We start from the raw sequence: 20,308 nt of genomic DNA on the forward strand, positions 1-20,308 counted from the left end.
GCACCAGACAGACGCCATGGACACTAAAGCCCTGAGAATGAAACGGACAGGAGGACGAGAGATCTAGGAGGTAATGAACTTGAGATCTGATTAGCTGTACATGTCAGAGAGGTAACACTGCAATATCTGTCAGTGTTTAGCTGGATGCCAATAAACTCCAAGTTTTGGGTCAGAATCATATTCGACCTGGGCAGATTCAAGGTAATTCCTAGTTGGTCAAATAGGTGAAGGTACTGAGTGGCTGTGACCAGTCGATGCTTCATGGGAGCTGTGAGGAGCCAATCATCGAGGTAAGGAAACACCTGGAATCACTGCAGTCTCAGGTGAGCTGCCACCACTGCCATGCACTTGATGAACACCCAGGGGGCTGTGTTGAGACCAAAGGGCAGGGACCTGAATTGGTAATGACTGGCCCCATGCGAAAGCAGAGAGGTCTCCTGGGGCACCAGTCTACTTTTATATAACAGCACAGTAGACTCCCTCTTATCTGGCCTCTCTCTCACCGGCCATCAAATTTCTGCCATAGCTCTAGCAAAAGGCAGCAGAGAAGAACACTTCCTCCTCCTCTGGGCTAAATAATGACAGACATTTGAGTTTTAGACTTCATATTCCTTAGAAAAATGCACACTAACACAAATCCTGTTATTGTAGCTGATATTATAACCTATAAATGCTATTTTGTATGCTTTTTCTGATTAACCAACAATTCATTTATCCAGCCCAAGGTTCGGTCCCAGCGAAACCAGATAACAGAGTCTACTGTACGCATCCTGGAGATCCACAGAGCACATCCACTCATACTTGTGGAAAAGGGGCATAATGGACTGGACAATGACCATCCAGAACTTGGATTTCTTGACAGAGAAGTTTAACTTGCTTAAGTCCAGGAATGGATGCAAGTCCCCCATTTTCTTCGGCATCAAAAAGAAGCGAGAGTAAGTTTCAGATCCTTGCGGTCCTGGGGGGACCTCTTGGATGGCTCTCTTCTGAAGAAGCTTGAGAACTTCTTGCCAAGCTAACTCCCTCTGTCAGGGTGGTGCATGGGAGAGAAGTTTCCTGACTGGTGGGGGATGTTGGGAAAAGGGAATAAAACAGCCCCTGCAAATAATGCTAAGCACCCACCGATCTCTTATTATGTTTGCCCAGGCCAAAGGGTGCAGAGACAAACAACCCCCCTGACTGCCTCCAGTCAGGTATAGCATGAGGCACGCTGGAAGGGCTTCTCAGAAAAGGGTTACCTGGAGCCCTGATTTTGTAGACCCTCTCTGCCTCTAGGGTGGCAAATGTCATTGAACCTTCTCCCCTGACCTCTAGGAGAGAGTTCATCCTGATCCTCCTGAAAAGAAGCCTGCGGCTTTTGGAACCATAACCTCTTAGTCCCTTGTTCCATCTTAGAAAAGGACCGCTGAGGGGTAGAAAATTTGATTCCCACAGCCAACAAAGTTTTCCCTTCTTGCTCACTGCAGGTGAGTGCATCTGACTGATGGACAAAACATTGATCCAAAGGAGGCAATGGTGAAGGATGTTTTAAAGGACTCCACAAACCTGCATAAGTGCAGCCAGGCAAAAATGCTGAACAGCAATGACTATGATGGCCTATTCTAGAGGTGCCTTCCGCAGCACTGGAAATCAACCGCAACAAGGAATTAGCTTGGGAAGCAAGAGTGGATAGCTTGGGAGACACTTTGTTAAAGTCTTTGCAGGCATCAACTCAAAAACTGAAATGGTGAGTTCCTTAACCAAATCCCTTTTCAGGCGGGTGAAATGTGCCAAGTAATTAAGCGCCCACAGACCGAACACAGCTGAGGTAAAAACATACTTCCCATGTCTGTCATTCCCCCAGGATTCGCGATTGGGAGGATGGACAGACATACTCTGCTCCACCAACTCTTTTTTAATGGCAGCAGCTACCACTATATCATCGACTGGCACCCCTTTGGACCAAAGCTGCCTGTCTGAGGGTGGACTTAAGAATTTGTCCACTCATTTGTGGACCATCTCCACAATATCGGGTTTCTTCTATGCATGCTGGTGATACAGTCTAGCAATTCGCTGGCGGGGGACCCAAGTAGTAGATGGTCCCGTCCCAAAGGACTTCAGGAACATGGACTTCTCAGAGGATGGGGGATGGGAAAAAACATCCGTCTTATAATTTGAGAAATTGCTAGGATGTTGCCAAAGGAGACATCTCCAGGCGGAGATCTGGGGGACCTGTCCCCTTCACCGAGGTCTGTATCCTCAGTGAGACTAGGTACCTCCTCTTGCATGTCCTCTTCCGGCACACCTCTTCTGAAGGGGACTCAGGGGAGGACTCAAGAGTGGGGAACCCCAAGTGGGGTAACTCCCCCTTGAAGACCAGTTCAGGAGGGCTGACAAAGCAGAATGAGAAGGCTCAGCTCTCAGAGACAGGGAGGGCTTGGAAGGGCCCTGGGGAGAAGGAGAGACAGCTCTAGCAGTGCAGAAGATCCTCTCTACTACCCAGAAGGTTGAAGGGCTGGACGATGCCCCCTCCCCATTCCTGGCAGACAAGGCCACCTGAGAAAGGGGAGCAGAGCAAGCCACCGCCTCAAGACCCCCAGATAATACCAGCGCCGAGCTGTTGAGAGGCAGAAGTGCCGAGGGGCAGAGACTGGTCCGAAAAAAAAACTGGACCAGGACTCCCTCAAGGACTCTGGAGCAGCCACTCGGGTCCGGGACCCAGTCTGCTCCGAGGGAGGAAAGGCACAGCCGATTAGAGCCTCAGACAGGGTAGAGACAAAGTGGGCTCTAGGAATCCCTGTCACCTCCTCACCAAGCCCCATGTCCTGGAAGCCCAAAATCACCTGGGTCAGATGAGGAGGCAGAAATGTAGTGGCAGGGGAAGGACCCCTGGCTGGATAGGCAGGGAACAAAAGAAGCCCTAATTCTATTTGAGCCTTGAGAAAGGACCTCAACATCCTATGCTAGAAGGGAGCAACTCCCGCAGGACCTAGATGAGACAGATCAAGCTGAGGACATGTGCCTGGACCCTGAGGACCTCCAAAACCTGTCAGAGGAATGGCTTCTATGCCCCAGAGCAGAGAAATGCTGTTCTGATCCAGAAGCTGAAGGAGAGTCCACAATCAAGACTGTGGAATCTGACACTGGTCCTGCAACAGTCCGCTTTGGATCAGAGGAAGCCTGAGGATCTGAATGCATAGCACTTGAATGTCTTGGATCAGAAGAGGACAGATCCATGGCAGGAGCATTCTTGGCTGGATCCAAAGGACTCAATCCGGAGGCCTTGAATCCAGGAGTACATTCCAGAGATCTCAAATGCAAAGACTTTGAGCTGGAGACCTTGGAGCTGAGATCCAACAGCACTGAGGCTGGAGTGAGAACCGAAAACTTAGGCTCAGAAAGCCTAGGTTTTATTGAGGAAGAGGACCCCAGGATGGAAGGAGCCTTCCTCTTGTGGTCGGAGTGGCCCAACTTGGTTGAAGACAGGACCAACAGACCCCCCTGAACCATGCCTTTCAATAATAACTTGTTACGGCACTCGACCAAAGCCCTGGGGTTGAATGTGGCATAAATGTCGCATTCAACCTCCAGGTGGTCGTCACCCAAACAATAGAGGCACTCCTCGTGTGAGTCAGAAATGGGCATTTTCCAACCACATGAGGAGCACCTCAATCTCAGCTGGCTTATCAGACATAACGGGCTTAACAGACCAAGCATCAAGAACAAGTTGCAGTCAAAAAAACAGCAACAACCACCACAATACAACTACTATACACAAGAAAGGGTAAAGAAAATTCAAAACTGAAAAACTGTGCCAAAAGGCAGACTGAAGAATAAATAATTAGAAAGGGAGGGGAGGCTAAGCGGGACAAAAAAACTTAACACCTAGCAAGCAATAAAGACAAATGAAAATAGATTTAAGTTAGAAAGAGAGCAAAAAAATGCCGAAAAAGTCACTTATCCCACAAGAGGACTCAAGCCAGAACGAATCTCGTCTGAAGTAGTGAGCCGCAAATGAGATCTGAGGGATTACAGGGCAGCAAGGGATTATGAGAGTGGGAGGTGCTTGACCCTAGGATCTGTATGAAAAGTTGTTGGATCTTGACTGCCCTGAAGTGGCATGAATAAATCAGATCGAATACGTTTGACTGGTGCAAATTCCAGGATTCATCTGTCACATATACAAATGTCAAATTGCAGCTACAACTTTTTTTGCCACTAATACAGAAGGCACAAATACCTCAAACAAATCATTACTTAACATTTTTATAATATTCTTTTTTGGTTTAATAGTTTTTAAACCTATCCATACAATACTAATCCAGTACATAAGATTATTATCATATCTGACACATTTTAGTGTGCAAAACCTTTGAATAAGAAATCCTTTAATAAAGGGGGAAACAAGTGCTACAGTAAATCAGCCAGCCACCTATTACCATGGTGGTCTAGTGGTCAAGATTCTGCAGCTGGGCCGCCATTGTCTGCATTCATTTCCCAGTCAGAGAAGCTGCAATGTATTCTTAACTTAGTGTTAGCACAGAGGATTAAGACTGCAAGCTGTTAAACTGCTTCTTGTGGTCTAGGGTTTGATACTCTCAGCTTCCATTTGCTACTGTGAGATCCTGAGCAAGTTACTCAGCCAGACCGTGCTTTGGAGCATCTGGGAATTGGGAAAGTCTGACAATGGTCTCATAGACTGCATCCCTAGTAACAACATAAGACTATGATACCTACCTGTACCAATACCACAGACAACTACTTCTGTATTAGCAAGAAACAATTCAAATGCTGGCTCACATTTTGTCTACCTACTCACTCACATGTAATCGAGCTTTACACTGAAATAACTACATATTTTAGAGAGACACATCTTCACACTACTAATAGGTGGAAATGAAATACCAAAACACATAGTAAACAATTAAGAATTATAGTCTAGGGCCAATTCTCAAAAATAAAAACAAAAACATTAATCAAAGCCATCTAACAAATTATCCAAATCAGCTTCTTCCTAGTGAAGGCCATTTACAAAACAGCAATAAAGACAGTTAGATTTTAAAAGGGACTCAACCATCCTCTACCATCAAATTATTAACAAACAGCAAGTAACTACATTTCTAGAATATTCTCGTGTTAGAATACTCTTTGGCACATGCTACAATTATTTTTAAGTTAAAATAAAAAGAAACACGATGCATCATAAAATATAAAAAAGTCAAAACATTTCCTTTGTCCCACGACATAATTCAATCATGGCCTTGCACCCAACTCCCAAAACACACTCCACCATGCTTAAGGCCATCAAAAAGACAAATACATCAAAACCTAATATACAACACTGCCAAACTATTATGTGCCATCAACTTGCTTTTTAGTTTGCCACTATTACAGAGACCATCACCCTGCAGGATGACAGCCCACTGTCTTAATCATCATACTGAAAGAACTATATGGGAATACAAAGTCCAGTGACCATAAAACTGCAGTAAAACCTTAGATGGACTCATAAGCAGCTGTAAGTCATCAAGAATTTGTCTTAATATAATGAACTAGGCATCCTATTACTGCATGCTGCAGAGGCCATATCATAGCATAGATTAAGGCTATGAGTGGTTATCTAGCAGTCCATTACACAGACTTACACAAGTCCATTTGATTCCCTCACCCTTCATTTGCCTGTTGCAAGACTCTTATCAGGGCACTTGACCAGATGGTTCTCCCCAGCACAGACTGAAAAAGATTCACGTGGATCAGTGTTCTATCCTGTTTAACACTACATAAAACCAATACAAGACAAAATTTAAAAAAAATATTTATTTTTATTTATTTGCAGTTTGTTAACCAGGAAGTCCATTGGACCAAAATGAGCCCATTTTCAATGGAGGCCCGGGGAGAAGTGCTCCATATACAATTATTACAAAGCTAATATCAACAAAGTTAAGTACAGTACAGTAATATAGAAGACAGAATAAAAACATTTGAGCAAAGTGTTGTAAGAAAGCATTGAATAACATTAAATTTGGTGTGCAGGTACTTATGCACTCAAAGTTTCATGAACTGAGAGGTAGGAAGAATTAGAGGAGGAGAGTAGAACAGTGAAAGGTGAATAGGGTGAGTTATGAGAAAGGAAAAAAGGGAGAGGGAGTGGAAATGAAATGAAAATGAAGGGAGTCACTAGGGAGAGTGATGTGAAAGGAAAAAAGGGAGAGTGGAAGGGAGTCACTAGTTATGAGAAAGGAAAAAGGGAGAGAGTGGAAATGAAATGAAGGGAGTCACTAGGGTGAGTTATGAGAAAGGAAAAAAGGGAGAGGGAGTGGAAATGAAATGAAGGGAGTCACTAGGGTGAGTTATGACAACGGAAAAGAAAAGCGAGAGGGAGTGGAAATGACATGAAGGGAGTCACTAGAGTGAGTTATGAGAAAGAAAAAAGGGAGAGAAGTGGAAATGAAATGAAGGGAGTCACTAGACTGAGTTATGAGAAAGGAAAAAGGGAGAGGAGTGGAAATGAAATGAAGGGAGTCACTAGGCTGAGTTATGAGAAAGGAGAAAAGGGAGAGGGAGTGGAAATGAAATGAAGGGAGTCACTAGGGTGAGTTATGAGAAAGGAGAAAAGGGAGTGGAAATGAAATGAAGGGAGTCACTAGAGTGAGTTATGAGAAAGAAAAAAGGGAGAGAAGTGGAAATGAAATGAAGGGAATCACTAGACTGAGTTATGAGAAAGGAAAAAAAAAGGATGGGGGAGCAGAAATGATATAGAGGGAGTCAGTTTTGAGCATGAGCATTCCCAGTGAGAAGAAAGATGGAAATGGAGCATGGTCTTGAAGCCGGAGTGGTTTAGGGTGATTCAAATGTGTGGGGGGAGTAAATTCCATAGATGAGCGAGGGAGAAAGACTGGAAAAACTGCCCAGGTGCATGTAAGGGTTTGCACACTTCGAGGATGTTCTGGTTACTGGACTTCAGTAGTCGGTCAGGATGATGCAAGATGAGCATGGAGGAGAGGGAAAGGCAGTTAGAGGATATGAAAATGAGTTTGTGAGCAGTTAACAGTTGAATGTAAGAGAGATAGTGGGGGAGTTCCAGCCAGTTCAAGGAGTGGAGTGCATCACAGTGGTGGGAGGAGGATTTGGTCCCAGTAGCAAACTTAGAGATTTTATTATAGCAGGATAACAGTTTTGACTTTAGGGAGGATCGAAGGTTGGTGAGGAGAGGGGCTCCATACAAAAGAGAGAGGATGAGGTAAGAAATAAGACAGTATATGTTTGGGAGGGGGAGTGAGATAATGGTTGTGATGATGCAGCATTTCGAGCTTTTGGTGTGTTTTCTTAAGACTAGTCTGTATATGAATGTCAAACTTTAAATGTTCATCAATGATAACACCTAGAAGTTTTGTATGGGAGACTATTTCAATGGGAATCTTATTCTGACCGACTATGGAGAAGGAATTTTTATCAATGGAGGTGTTTTTACATAGGGTAAAGATCATGATTTTTATTTTGGATGCATTGAGAGCAAGGTGTGTTTTTAGCATCCAAGATTCTGTACAAGAGAAGGTATCTTGTGTTAGTTTCATGAGTTTGGGGAGAGACTGAGCATAGCAAATTATGGTGAAATCATCCACGTATTGGACAAATTTGGTATTAGCAATGCACTGATGAAAATTATTAATGAAGATGTTAAAAAAATAAGGGACCCAGTATTGAGCCTTGTGGAACTCCTGTTGGAGTGTGAAGGAAGGAAGAGGTACTACTGTTCCACTTGACAACTTGTCTATTAGACAGGTAAATGGAAAACCAGTTAATAGAGGAGGGGGAGAGATTGAGGAGAGAGACTCTGGACAAGAGAAGGTTGTGGGAAACGTATCAAAGGCCTTTGATAAGTCTAGAAGGGTAGATACAATGTTACCAGATTCTCTGGCACGGTTAATGTTGTCAAGGAAACAGAGAAGGGCAATGGTAGTACTATGGCCAGGTCTAAATCCATGTTGAGTTGGAGAAAGAAGTTGATTGTCTAGGAGTAGGGAAGGAGTTGCAAGTGTATGCAGCTTTCAAGGACTTTTGAGATAGGGGACAGGATGGCTATAGGATGGAAGTTGGAAATTTCAGTATTGTTGCCTCTTTTGTGGAGGGGAATGATAAATGCTTTATTCCAGAAGAGGGGTAAATAGGATGCTTGGACTGAATGGTTGATAAGTATGGTGATGGGAAGGGCACTATGCCATCGGCAGCTAGCTTGAGAAAGTTAGATGGAAGGTTGTCTAGGGCATGAGATCATGGTTTTAGTTTTAGTATAAGTTTTTTATGGTGTGCAGTGAGATGGGTTGTATGGTAAAGGGTGGGGATGAGTAATGTTGATGGCAGTGGGACTAGAGTTGAGGGTGTGGGATGAGGGTACAGTAGAAGTGTTACTGCAGAATGAAGTGGTGAGCTTAGCTATTGAATCAATAAAGAAAGAGTTGAACTGGGTAGCTAAGATATGATCTGGAGAGTTAGGGTCAGGGCAGGGATTGTCTTTTTTGCCCAGAGAGGACAGCAGATATACTGTTCCAAAATTTTGGGGGGTTGGATCTATGATTGTTTTGAAGCTTGGAGTAGTAGGACTTTCGGTCTAAAGCAATTTGTTTTTTCACTTTATTACGGAGTTGCTTATACTCAGTAAGGGTGTTAGGTGTTTTAGATTTATGGTAACGCTTCCAAGATTTATCTCGGAGATAAATATAAATAAATAGTTTGTTGTTCTGTTAAGTAAATCAGTGGGCTAATTCTATAAGATTAAGACACACTATCAACATAACTAAGGGAGCCAAAATAAGACATTTAATGCTCCCTCCAAGGTGAGGGGAAGCTTGCTACAGAATCTAGAGACCTCACTGTGCAACAAATTGGGACATTCTGCAGCTAAAGCTTTCAGTAAGAACTGCTAACTTAACTTTCCTCACTTCAACTCACTTATGTTCCTGTCAAAACTACCAGGAAACTCCACTCTTCCACACTGTCTAATAATTTCTTATCTGCCAATGTTAAAAAATCAACATACCACATTCAATAACCTAAAACTAATACTGTCCAAAAATCCTTAGAATCACTTTAGCCCCCAACACATTATATGTAGACGCTAGTTTCAGTACAGCAAATACTAACAACATTACATTTGTCAATATTAAACTCAGCACTGATTTCTTACTTTAAAAACATTATTGTAATAATTTGAACCTCATACTAAATAATACATTAGAAAGCATTTTTGATGGACATGGAATCTAGACAACTAAAACTGAGTAATAATAGCCTACTCAGTCTACACAAACTTGCACAGGTTCATAAGTGTGTACTAGGCTAATGACCCTAGAGCCTTTACAAGCCTAGCCCATATAAGTGCCCTGGCATCAACAGCAGTTCAGGGTTACCTATTCAGTACTGAAAGTAGTCTACCAATCCTCTCTAGGTCCTACACAGCTGACCAGTGGGAGCCAATCACCTCTCTTATGAGTCTGTCCACTTGGAAACCTAAACAATATTGCACCATTTGCCAATTAAGGATCTGGAAAACAATTCACTCCTGTTGGAATGATAGCTGGGAGCATCAAACCTTTCCTTCTACATGCATACATTATGACAAATTTGGTTCACCCTTTACATCACTGAACCAATCACTATCAAAAAAGTATTGTTGGAGAATTTCATGGTATATAAAGTTGGCTGCCACTTTAGTAGCTCCAGAATACTAAAAACTAAATCTGATAGTTTCAAAAAGTACATTATTTTGGTGCAAAGAACAGGGAAAGTATAATTTACTGACAAAGTGCAAGGCATGGAAGGTACAGCTGAAAGTGAACAAATGTTTGGTGGAGAGGTTAATAAGTCAAAGCAGGGTGGTCATGCTGCTTTGCAACTAGGGACTTATAAATGTTGTTGCAAGTAAATGTGGATGTGTTAAGGACTAAACAGCAGGCACTAACAAACTGATTTACATCAATACGTGATTAATGCATTTGAAAGTGATTACAGTGGGGGATGTAGATCAGTAAATGGCCCCGAGACCTGCTAAATGTACATCTTTTAAGATATGGAAAATCCATCACTGACAGCAGAACCAAATCAGCAGGCAAAACAACTGACTGGAATGGAGAATAAGGCAAGCAGATCACACTTGAGACTATAAGGAGCTCTGAAAAATGAGTCAAGACTGAACTTGATAAACTATGTATAAACCAAGATGGTGAGCTGGTCAGGGATGTCCAAATACTTGCTGGTGATTGAAGTGGTGCAACATTTGCCAATACCAGAGTGTAATGTTAAGTATGGGAAGCTCAGACCTATAATGACTGCATTTTTTTTCAGTTATGAGAAAGAACAAGTTCTCTGACAATTAGAGCAACCTGGGTAAAAATATTATCAGTGGCTGGGCAATCAGTCCATATGAAGAATGATAATTCTAAAATGACCTTGAAATGGTCCACAATTTGTAGAAGTAAGAGTGTAAAAAAAGGTTGGTGCATAACTTGACATTACCTGCTACACTAAAAGTGGAAAAGTGGTTTGCACTACTGGAGTGTCAATTATTGAGAATCCAGATGAAACTGTCGCTCATCCAGTCAGGATGTAACAGACAGACTTTGTGGGTTCTGTTCAAGCAGCTTTATTGTGTACAAACACATTACGATTGCAGCTTATTAACTTTAACTGAGGTAACTTGTATGCAAACTAGTTACATTCATTCTCACATGCTTATTCTCTGGCTGCACTCTCAAAATGGCACTGGGTATAGCACGTGCCTGCTATTTATATATGCACGTTCATCACTTGCTATGCTTCTTAAAGACACATAACACACTCGGCTTTACAAAATTATAGCAAACATTGAGAAACTGGAATGGAGATTAGAAAAGCTCAAAGCTGTCGAAGAAAATCTATGGATGAATAAATTGCAAGAAAGGGGTACTGCTGTAAAAACAGAAACTGGAGAAGACTGGGGAGAAAGATGGATAACTGGGAAGAAAATGAAGATATGGTATAGAAAAGTGTATTATTTCTGGAAAAAGATGACTGGTTTTACTTGACTGCTTGGACAAAATATTGATATGTCTGACCGAATGCTTGCTTAATGTACTATTGAAAAGAGCAGATTTTTGACATGGCTGCCTGCAGTGATTGCTTTTTGTTGTACATCAGGCAATAAACCTTTGAGCAAACAAGAGTCAAATAAGTTCTGAGGTACAACTTATGGCACTGGTTTATAACACAATAAACAGTGAAGTATCAATCATAAGAAAAAAAATTACATTTACTTAAACTGTTACATGTGGCAAAATAAAGAGCATTAATATTGTGATAAATTTAATAACTTTCCACCTGCTAAGGTAGAGAATAAACCAAAAGCCGCAGTGGTGCAGCGGTAGCATTGTTGCCTCACAGCAAGAGGTTCTCCTGTTCGATTCTCGGCTGGAGTGCCTTCTGTGTGGAGTCTGCATGGCCTCCCCATGGTCGAGTGGCGTTCAAAAGACATATGCATGAATGGGCGTGCCTTCAATTAAGATTGGGCGTCGGGCTGGCAACTCTGCACCATAAAAATCTACTGCCAATCATTAGCAGACCGGAGTTCCGCTGTGGCGACCCCTAACCTCGAAAAGACAAATGACAAGGTAGAGAATAAACCATTTCATTATAGCTTTTGTTACTGTATGACTAATTATGATGTATGCTAATGATTAAACCTGCAGAATATAGTAAAATATCATATGAAGTTGCCGCTGTCATATATTAATGTAATTGGAGAAAACTTTGTTTAATATTGTGTTTGATACTTTACTATAGTACACTTATCAAACAATTGTAATTTCTTTAATGCAATAAATTACATACAGAGATGTATAAATCGTATCAAAATGTTAATATCAGGATTGTACTGGACTATGGTAAAGTATTAACCATATATGTATGACCAGCTATTTTTTGCTGATTTATGACTGAATATTTAATGTTACTATCATGTTTGAACTGTAATAAGATGAAGCACATATATTACAGAAAATACACTACTAAACTTGTTCTATAATATGATGAGATATAAATTATATGACTAAGTAACTAACGGAATACTAGATGTGCTAAATTTAAAATAAAAATAAATAAATCAAAATTTATATTTAAGTCTCTCCCCTCCCCCTTGGTTACCTAGGGTTTGTAGCTACAGAACATTTTTTTTAAAAGAACTGATAATATGCATTCAAGTTGAATAACACAATATGTACTAGAGCATAACTTATGAATTAAATAAAAGTACAGAGCATGGTGACAGGGTAACAGAACTTGCAAAATTACAAATAAATACATGCTGGGACATGTATTTGGTGCAAACCTGTGATGATTTTTCCTTTAACTTGAATATTATGTATGCCAAAAGGGCATTTGATTGAAAACTTTATAAAAAATGAACCAAACACTTTTCAATAAAGTAACAATGTGATAGACCAAATAAATGAAAAGTAAGCATTACTCGGCATTACTGAAGACGATTACCTACCATTCTGCAGTCAAGTAACTAACCTGTGTCAAAATGCTGAAGGTTGACAATTGGACATGAACGTAGTAGGGGTGAGTTGCAGAAGGATGGTTAACAGAGCATGTTAGTATTTTTAACTTAGTCCCAAAGCACACAAGTAAATGAAAGACAGTTGGCCCTGACTAGGATGGAGAATTACATAGCTCTGAAAGGCATGCTGTGTACAACATGGTCACGTCGAGTAGAACAAGAATGTGGAAGCTATGCAATGAGCAAGATTAAACCAGTCATGATGACTTAGCTTCAGCTAACCAGATAAGAGACCACGCTGGACATTTTTAACCCATCAAATAACAGAAGTGAAAACAGGACTGCTTTTTTTTGTTGTTGGACTGATACGCAAACAAGATGACATCATGGTCAAAGTGGAAGCAAGACACACTGGTGTGGTGACTAAACAAGACATGAAAATGAAGACTTAATACAACAGAAAGAATGTGGAAGGATTAAGATGCTTAAGATTTATACTCGTCATGACGACTGGCTTATTTAGCTGGGCAACAGGATGCTTAAAGAAATATTGCTAATAAAATGTTTTAAAAGGTTCCCGTACCTCCTACTGGTTAAGGAGGACTGCTGGATGAAGTATTGTGGCCTATGCACGGAAATGATTCACACTGGTAAAGTGAGTGAGAAAAAAGTGTACTAAAACATGCAGCTTGTCATTAGTTTCTTGAATTGGATGTTCTACTTGGATATAAAAATGCTCTCGGGACTGAACAACATATTTAAGGTTGAACAAATGGAATAGTAAATATATCAGTTTTGGACAACAGCTTAAGTAGCACAGGGTGAAGGAGATTAAGTCAGACTTGAGGGATGAAGGGTGATCTAGGGAAGACGGACTTTTTTGTTCTTTTTCTCTTCAGAACCACCAAGCTTATACCCTCAAGTTGCTCTACTGACCTTTTCAATCCCCCTGGGTGAGAGACCTAAAGCTTATTCATTCTTTGGGGCCAGCTGTCATGCCTGCATTTCTGATGAGGAACAGGGACTTTTCTTCAAGACCCAACTGCCTGGCACATTTCTACATATTTAAGAGATTAGCGTACCATGGATTTTTGCAATGCATACAATGCCCTCACATGACATGATTCGATTTCCACTCACCACCAGGAATTCTAACATGGAGAGTGCACTCTCAAGCACACACCGCTCATGTCCTTCTGGAGACGAAAGAGAAGATTTAAGCATACTCATTCCTTCTTCCCCCATGCCAGCTCCGGCAGGAACCACAGCCCCTAGTCAAACACTGGTCACATGGGTCACAGTCATGGCTTTATCTCTTTATGCCAAGGGAGCTAGCTATCAAGGGGGCTACGTGGAGTTTTCAGTTGCCAAAGGGCAATTTTATTGAGCACAGTTGACTGCTGACCTGGTGATTTCAGAGGGAGATTGGCAGGACTGTACTCATAAATAAAGGGACATGATGAATATAGAGAAGCTCACAAGAAAAGAAAAAAAAAAGGAAAAATTACAATTGATGGTGTGTTATCCTAGAAAGGATGATGGGCACATAAGGGAACCTTATGAATATGAACTGGGCTGGTTCTGCCTTCTCCCAAGGTGTATAGAAATGAAGCCTTGACTATGTCCAAGGCAAACCTTGTTCAACTAGTGACATGGTGCTGAAGGGGCTAGGGAGCTGACACCATCTCTTCCATCTTGGGGGAGGGAGGGTAGCTAGGCCCACGGTATTAGCGATACCTACTAGTGCATGGGTAATCACTGGTGAAACTGTCCAGACAGGCTCAAGCTGTAAAGTCATGAGAGCACCCCTGAGTCAGGCAGGTAGATGTGCAGTGAAATACATGCCTCTCCCCAAGACAGCAGCCACAACAAGTCGACAAGCTGCCTACTGAGGAGGGTTTAAAAAGATGAGGTGGGCACCTCTATGCAATAACCATCTAACCTGCACCCCAACACTAGGTTTTTAGATTCCAAGGAAGCAAATAGGCTGATGCCCCCAATACAGGAATAAACAGATGATCAAATAGGCTGATAAGCCCCCCTATATTGGAAAAAATGGGCTACAGGGTTGTTGTCCAGTCCAGGGATACCTGGTTCTCTACCATGTAAGGAGTAAACAAGCCAATGGAGTGCATGAAGAGGAGTCGCTGGACAAATCTTACAGGAGACTAAGGGTCCAAATGAAGAGATGATGAAAATCAGCAAGAAAAGGAAAGTAGTATTGCTACAACTGAATTCAACCTTAAGCCTGGGTGAGAACCTTCATTTGGTGGGCGTTGCTTTCACAAAATCTTTATTAAGACAACACTGATACAGAGCTTAGCTTATATAACATATCATGGAAAGAGGTAAGTTAAAAACAAAAAAAACACAGCTCGGTGCACAGGTCCCGTGTTGAAAAAAGTGCCCAGTCCTGGCGTGATCACTGGTGCCAACACTGGAAAAAAAATGGCAGTGTAAGAATCCTCAAGAGACTGAAACATTTCTACAATGGGCTTAAGCCAGGCTCAGGAGAGGATGGCCTGGTTTAGAAGGTAGTAGTAGTCCACAAAAACTACATTAACTGACAGGCCAAAAAAAAGCCATAAAGATGACGAGAGTGGACTACTGAGGATAAGGAAGAAATTATGTATTGTTGCTATCATGCAAGACTCCCTGAATTTCCATACAAAAGATATTTAAAAAGATTAAGACCAAAATTAAAAGAAAGAAAAATCCTTGCACAAGAAAAACTGACAAAATCTTCAAATGTAAATTTGCATTCATTAATACAGCAGACAAAAAAAAAATATTACATAGATGCAGAAAGTTTGGGCCACCTGAAAGAAGAAATGAGAGAGGAAGTGCGAAAATATAAAGAACAAAGCCCAGAGATTTTCGAAAAGTGCAAAAATGCAACACTAACATGGGAAAAAAAAATCTCAAATGGTGCAATATTTATGCAAAGGAGAAAGTGAAACTAATACATACAAAAAAATGTTCAAACACATTTTAAGAGAAAGAATGGCAAAGGCACATCCAGACATTGAAAACTTCACAATACAAAAAATAAAAAACAGGGAAACTAAGAGTATTAGTAATGCAGAAGTAAAGCAAATAGAAACTGAAGTTATGGAATACCTGCAAAGTACAGGATTTAGTGTAGAAATTCTAACACAGGTAATGTCACAGTATTTTGGAACAATGAGTCCACAAATTATGGAGAAACTGGTAGAGCAGGAGGCATCTGATGACTTGGACATGGTGCTCTGGAGCCTTCAAATGAACTTTTGTACCAGATTCCTACTGAAGTTGCACAATACAGGAATGAGCAGGAAGGCAGGCAATGTTGTGGATTGATGAGCCAATGAGTTCCCTTATGAAGGAGCAGCAGAAGATACAGGATGCAGCTGAAGAGGATATTTCTACAATTCTTACAACTACTAGGCTTCCCAATCTTCTGTACCTTATCACTCCTCCACACACTGCACTAATGTCCTAAACTCCAAACTTTTTCTCTCACACCCCACCATTAACTACAATTCCTCCTCTGTTCATTTCCATAATTTATACTTTCATATCTCTTAACAATTTTTAAGCAACATTACTACTTGTCTATGCAAATTACTAACTTCAAAAACACTTCAGTCTTTTATTTTCCCTGCAGACATCATGTATAGATGTTTAACCCTGGAATTATAAATGTGCATGAATTGTAACTTAAATGTGGAGCTTTTCTCCCCAGGCCTCTGCTGAAAATGGGTTTTAGCCAGTCGACTTTTCCCAATCAACAAAGACAAATAAAGGAATATGTTACAGGAAGATGTTCTGGAACTTTCTGTAGAAAGCCCAAAGGAAACAGACAAGAGCAAGAATGTGAACTTAGTTTAGAAGAAAATGATCTAGGTGAAGAGTTCCATAATTTAATAGAGATGGATAGATATAGTAAGACTGCTGAAAGAAATAGAATACAGAAATTCAGTAAGATGCAAAATGTTACAAGTCTGATAAAGCAGATGACTACAATAATCAAGACTATTAACAGAAATTCATGTAATATAGCAGAAGTAAACAGTACACATTACTGAGCAGCTTAATTAATTACAGATAAAATCTTACCACAAAAACATTGAGCAATAAGGGAAATGAAGGGGGAAAAAAAGAAAATGCCATCATGGGATTATCAAACAGAAAAACAACTATAAAGCAGGTAAGGCAAGTGTCACTGTTTAAAGAATAGGGAAGACAGGACAGATCAACAAAAATACTTAGAAAAATGGATGTGGTAAAAAGCAATACACATTATCAAAACTGACCAAGATGTATTATATACTACTGCAAATAATAAACTAAAGTATCAGCACAGGCAGATAAATATAAAGGAAAAATACAAATCAAGCAATTTATTGATGAACCAGAAAGTTTTATAGAGAACTGGGAAACAAAGCAAAAGGAATAGAACCACCAAAAAAAAAATAGTAGACACAAAAGAAACAGTAAGGAATTTAAATGTACAGGATACGAACTAGGATGAAGTAACAGCAAGAAAACTAAAACAAATTTAAGAAAAGCTCCTAAATGGAAAACTCTGGGCCAAGATGCAGTACCTAACTTCTGGCTAAAAGTATTCAAAATCATTATGGAAAGACTTAGCCTTAAGTAAGAATTACTTACATGACCATCCCCCAAGAGACACCAACATTGTTAACAGGTAAAATTATATTCTTTCTTGAACCTTTAAGCCATCCTGAAAACTAGAGATCAATAACTTGTCCTCAGACGCCGTACAAACCACATACTGGAAATTATGCTGAGTTCAGTCATTAAAAAAAAAAAAAAAAAAGTAATGGCTATAGAACAAAATGGTAATAGTCATATGGAACAAAGGATCATTTGTTGCTAAATAAAGCCATAAAAGAGAATTGTAAAAAGGGAGGAAAGTAAGTAATGCATGAAAAGATGACAAAAAAAAACACATTTGATAGCATCCCACAATCATGGATAACAGCACTACTTACAGATGTACAACATACATCCTACAGTGCTCAATTACATTACAGTGACCATTAAACAGTGGCAAACCACTTTGTAGTTAAGCCATAAAAATTCAAAGAGGATATTCCAGGGTGATACTTCGTCACCACTGTTCTTTTGTCTTGCCCTTAATCCATTAAACTGTTTACTTAACAGATTAGGTCAAGGTTGTAATTTGATTCCCAGAAAACAACCTTGCTTAAAAGACTTATCTACCTTTTGGGGACTTAAAAACTGTACTGTTCGTCAAAAGAGGAGTAGAAAGCACAACTGCAAGTGGATAAAACTTTCTCAGATGATATAAAAATGTAATTTGGTGTTGATAAATGTGCAAAAGCAACATTTAAAGCAGGAAAGCCGCAATACAAAGAAAATATCAATCAGGGACGGGAATGTGACATAAAGGGACTTGGACAGGAGTGAGTGCATAAATATTTAAGAATTAATGAAGCATCTGCAAAAAATGAATGTAAATAAAACTCAGTAAAGAATACTTCAGAAGACTAAAGCTAGTACTGAAAACAGCTTTGACATCTACGCATAAAGTTTCCAAGCTATAACATGTTTCCAAGCTTAAGCATGTTATAACATGCTTAACTACCTCACTTCATCTCAACTTCAAATAAATATCCAAATGACTTAAACCTAGCTTCCGCTCACTACCATGAATACTACTCACTCAGTCTCCTCTCTTATTCCTCTGTCTTACCCTTCCATCCCATTAGCCCTTCTAGCTTGTTCCACCTTCATGTGGAGCTTCTGCTTTATATCTGCTTGAGTTTAGTGCAAAATTTGTATACAAGATTTAGGTATACGACTTTAGAATAGTATATGTTTGAGCTAAGTACTACCTGTATATACATCCTACCTTTATTCCTAGCCTCTAGTTAGATATTGGTATATCTATATTGGTACATCTGTTCATTACAATGTTTCATATTGTATGTATATCTAATGTTTGCTGCACTATGTATTATTTGCTACTGCTACTGTATGTATATTCAATTGTTCTTCATGTATTCTGCTGCTCATTTACTGTTCTGTGAAGCTTTTCTCCCCGGGCCTCCGCTGAAAAAGGACCTGTTGTCTAGTTGGAATTTCCAGGTAAACAACTGTAAGTAAATAAAAATTTTTTAAAAAATTACTTTTCCTGATTTAACTTGCAGTTTTGGTGTGAATGACTGGCCTCAAAAGGTATTAGATCAGCTGGAAAGGAAAACAAGAAAAATACTTCACGCTTACCAAATAATATATAAAAATGAGTGTATACCAAGATTATATATTCCTTGCTTTGAGCGAGGTAAGGGCCTCCTCAAAATTGATTTCATGTATATATCTGCAGTCATGGAACTACGTATTTTTTATACATACACACACACACATATATATATATATATATATATATATATATATATATATACATACACACATATATATATATATATATATATATATATATATATATACATATACATACACACATATATGTGTGTTTATGGTTTACCTTCAAAATGTCGAATGCCATAATGTCTAATGCTCATTTGGTTGAAAAATAACATCTAAACCCAAAACATTGAATGATCAAAATGTCTAAAATCATTTAATTGAAAAAGCAATGAGATCACCTCTACTATTTTGCAGGGGTCTATGCCCCACTGCACCCCCCCACACACTCTAGTTAAATATACCAACTCTGATATCGCACTACAGTGCAGAAATGGGCAAATTCGATAATTTCGACATTGTGAGTTTAGACTAATTTTATTTCAACATTTTGATCACTCAATATAGTGCATTCAACCAATTTATTGTCAACCACTTAGCATTCAACATTTTGAAGGTAAATATAAATATATCTATATATATATCTATATATATATATATATATATATATATATATATATATATATATATATATATATATATATGCTGACATCATCAGATCAAAACATAGTTAAAGTTTTAAAACATGAGGAGGGAAGGAGGAAAGTATAAAATGACTGCTTTGTTTAATTTGGCAGAAACACTCAGAGTCAAATGGGAATGGAAATCAAACAAGTAGTAGACAAAAATCAGAAAGCAAGTTAATGTGCCAAAAATAAAATAAATAATATAATGAGAAAAAGAAATGTGGAAAAGGCATAAATATACTGGCAAGTATAGAGATCTGCTGGAATAACCTCATGTTGATCAAAATTTGGCTCAGGAATGGTTAGGGGAGGTGAGATTAAATCAAAAGTTGAATTAATAATGCAGCCCAGGACAGTGGACTATGTGCAAGTTGGTATACAAAGTCCATTGAACATTTCGGAGAAATTGACAAATATAGGTTCTGTACCAAAAAAAAAAATGGAAACAGTCGCACATCATCTTACTGGGTGCGATACACTCATGACACAAGGCCTGTACAGTGAAAGGCATAACAATGTGGCAAAGACAGTTGCATTTGGGATTGTGTAAACACTACTGTAGGGAAGTAGCTGAGAAGCACTGGAAACATGACTCAAAGTATTCCAGAGAATTCTGAAGGAATAACCCATTAACAACAGCTCAAAAAACAGAAGCAAGAAAACCAGATATAATATAGTCCATAACAAAAAAAAAATGCAGCATTCACTGATGACTGAAATTACTACACTTAGTTATTACTGGGTCTTTACGTACAGAGGGACATCAAGTCATAAAATATCAGGATTTGCTGGCAGAAACAAAAGCAATGCTGAAGAATGATGCCCAGAAAGTTCCAAAAGCAGTAGGAACAATGGGTCTAATAAAAAAAGAATC

This window comes from Protopterus annectens, chromosome 7.part0 (assembly GCF_019279795.1).
Source record: "Protopterus annectens isolate FY-2018-M chromosome 7.part0, PAN1.0, whole genome shotgun sequence".
In the NCBI taxonomy this organism is placed as follows: domain Eukaryota; kingdom Metazoa; phylum Chordata; order Ceratodontiformes; family Protopteridae; genus Protopterus; species Protopterus annectens.